Genomic DNA, 3825 nt, shown 5'->3' on the forward strand with positions numbered 1-3825 from the left:
TTAAATACACAGAAACACAAAGTAGGTGGACTTGTCAGCAGTAGGATAGAGAAGGTAAAGGTAAAGGCCCTCCCGTTGATCGTCGATTTGGTCGAGCGGGCCCAGTAACGTCTCCATTGGAGACTTTGTTGTTACTGTGTCTGGCATATCGAATACTCTCGGTAGCTTGCCGGGCTCTCCGAGAGGGGCGGAGGAATCGAACGCGGGTCGGCCATGTTGGCCGCGTGTAAGGCCGACCCGCGTTCGATTCCTCCGCCCCTCTCGGAGAGCCCGGCAAGCTACCGAGAGTATTCGATATGCCAGACACAGTAACAACAAAGTCTCCAATGGAGACGTTACTGGGCCCTCTCGAGCAAATCGACGATCAACGGGAGGGCCTTTACCTTACCTAGGATAGAGAAATAATGGGAAAATAGAATGAACTTTCTTTCATGGTCGGGGAGCTATACCTGGTGATACTGGGGGTTACTCCTGGCTCTGTGCTCAGGGATAAATGTTCTCCAGCCCTTTAAAGGCCTTTGTATTGCTTTTGTTTCTTTGTTTTGGGGCTACATCTGATGGTGCTCAGGGCTTTCTCCTGGCTCTGCCTTGATTCAGGGATCACTCCTGGCAGGCTCAGGGGACCATATGGGGTGCCAGGGACCAAACCCAGGTTGGTAAGGGAAACCTACCCGCTGTGCTATTCTTCTGGCCTGGACTTTCTTTTGGAAGATTAAAAAGTTCTGAAGCTTGATGGTGGTGGTTGTTGCTCGTCATGTAAATGTGCTCAATGTGACTGAAGATAAACCTTTAAAATGATTGAAATGATGTTATGTATGTTGCTAGCATTTAAAATAAGTTACCTATTTATAGAACCCAAGTGATACTGACTACTCACAAAGGGAGTTTTTTTTGCTCTTTAGAGAAGTATATAGATATGACACTTGATCAGGGAGGCAACATGTATGGTGAAGTGTCAAAGTCTTCAGCATTAATTAGTAATGGTGTGACCTTGGCCAAGTAACATGTCCCCTGTAATGGCAGTATAGCATAAGGGTTACCAGGTTGCCGCACCATGTGACTTGTTTGAATCATAGTTCTTTTAACAGACACATGACCTTGGTCTAGTTATTTGACATCTTTAGGTTTCTTCTTCTCCAACTATAGATAGGAAGGTTAATGCCCAATTCATAGGGTTGTTGTGAAGGTTCAATTAGGTGAAGACTGAGAAACCATTAGCACAGTGTCTGCCATGAACTAAGTGCTCAGAAAGAGTCAGCAGTAATTACTAGCTAAACCTTATTTATAAAATAGGGTTAATATTACTTGTCTTAAAATCTTTGAGATGTTTTATATATCTGTAGTAACACAGTATGTGCAAGAGTTTTACAGAGAGTTTAGACAACATCGGTGAAGATGGGTAAGATTTGGATATGCGTTCCCATTTGAGGAAAAGAAGGTGGTCAAAATGTGTGAGGCATTTGGGGTGATTGTAACACAGAGTATAATGCAAAGGAATCGTGGGGAGGCTAGAGAGTGAGGACAAGGAGGAATTATGGAGAGATTGGGAAGCCCTTGCCTGAAACCCATTGCAGAGGCAGATCCCATGAATAAGACATGAATAAGACAAGACAAGGCCCATGGAATGGAATTCAATTTTAAAGCTGTGTTAGAATGTTTCAGTCAAACTGGGCTTCACTAACAAAATTCCATTCATTGGATGGCTTTAACAGGAGACGGCTGGAGACATCTGGGGCCTGGAAGTCTGAGATGAGGGAAAATCAGAGTTGGTGAAAGTGAGGACCTGACTAGTGCCATCTTCTCCCTGTGCACCCACCAGCTCTGTTTCTTTCTCTTTATTTGAGGAGGGTGGCACGCCCAGTGGTGTTCAAGGCTTCTTCTTGGCTCTGCGCTCAGGGATCACCCTTGGCAGCGCCCAGGGAAAAGATGTGGAGCCAGGATAGAATGTGGCTCAGTCAAGTTCAAGGGCTTTTTGTATATTATATCTCCCACTGTCTCTGTCTCCCTCTCTGTCTCTGTCTCTCTCTCTCTCTTTGGTTTTTGGGTCACACTGAGAAATGCTCAGGGCTTATCATTCATGGCATGCTCAGCGGGTGGAACCCAAGTTGGACACATGCAAGGCAAATGCCCTACCCACTGTATTCTCACCGCAGTCCTGTCTTTCCCTTTTTTTTATGAGCCCATCAGAAAGGATCTACCTCCCATTTAATCTGAATTGACTCAGAAAGTATTCACCTCCTAATGCTGTCACTTTGCAGGTTACTACTTCGACATATAAATTTGAGGGGCATACATTCAGTCCCTAATAGCTTGCAGTGACATTTATTTTCTGATATTCGTGTTCTGCGCAGTTCTTTCCCTTTGAGTGTGGGTTGGATCAAGTGACTTGCTTCTAATGAAGAGAATAGAGCAGAAGTAATAGGATGTCACTTCTGTGATGAGATTACAAAAAGACTGACTTCTGTCTTGCCCTCTCTTGCTCTTTGACTTCACTTTTCCCCCCCTCTGTTGGGAGATGGCGGGGGCGGGGGTGGGGGTGCTCCAAAGCAGTGCTTGGGGCTCCACTTTCAGAGATGCTAGGATTCTGAGATGTGGCACTGCCATAGTCCCACCAGTGTTGGGGTCACTGGTGCCACATGCAGTGGTGCTCTGGGGACCATGCAATGGCCAGGTATTAAACTCAGGGCCTCTGCGTGCAACCCCTGACCCCTAACTGTTGAACTATTGCCTGGCCTTGACTTGCTCTGTCCCTAGCACTAGCTTCTGTGTTTCAGTCAGTCCCCTGGAGAGACCCATAGGCAGGAGAAGAGATATCTCTGATCAATGGTCATCATGCACCTGTGCCTGAAAATAGCCAGTGAGTGGAGGAGGAAGTGGGGCCTCCTGCTGCTGTGCCCAGAGGTGACTGCACACCTGGCTGTCCCTCTGATGGCAGTTTCATAAGACCCTAAGCTGGAGGCTCCCAGTGAAGCTGTATTCAAGTCACTAGCACACAGACACTGTCAGATGTTTGTTGGCTTAAGCTAATAAATGGGGGTGGGGTGGGCGGAGCGATAGTACAACAGGTAGGGCATTTGCCTTGCACGCGTCAGACGAGGGTTCGATCCCCGGCATCCTATAAGGTCCCCCAAACACCATGAGGAGTAATTCCTGAGTGCAGAGCCAAGAGCAACCCCAGAGCATCGCTGGGTGTGACCCCCCCAAAAGCAAATAAATAAATTAATTAAATAATATAAATTGGGGAGGGGAACTGTTTATTACCCAGCAACAGTTAACTAATTTCAGGGATCCTTAGACCCCTCACACTTATGACAAACTGGCTACACATTTAGGTGCCTCCATGATACCCTCAAATTAAAAAATTCACCGGAATGACACAAGACTCTGAGAAGAGCTAGACGTTAAGCTGAGTATTAGTGTGAAGGTTGTAAATCAGTGTCAGTCAATGAAGAAAGCCCAAGGGGAAGGTGTTGAAGCGTCCATGTTCTCTCTGCACAGGGCCAGGACACAGCATGTTCCTGGCCACTCAGGGTCAACATCCAGCGAGGGCCGTTCCCATGAGCTTGAGAAGGCTCTAATCACTTGGTTGATCTTTCTGGAGATTAGTCTCCATCCTGAGTCATCTTTTTAGAATGAAGACAGGGTGATGCAAAGGGCACAGGGTAATAGAAATACCTATCACTTGAGAAATTCCAAAGGTTTTAGAAGTTAACTTCCAGCAACCCAGGACAAAATCCTGGCATAGGCTCTGGGCCTTTTTGGCCACACAGAGAAGTGCTCCTGACTCGACGTTTGGGGGACCCTGCGGTGCTGGGAACTGGATCT

Source organism: Sorex fumeus, unplaced genomic scaffold (assembly GCF_029834395.1).
Source record: "Sorex fumeus unplaced genomic scaffold, SorFum_2.1 ptg000109l, whole genome shotgun sequence".
In the NCBI taxonomy this organism is placed as follows: domain Eukaryota; kingdom Metazoa; phylum Chordata; class Mammalia; order Eulipotyphla; family Soricidae; genus Sorex; species Sorex fumeus.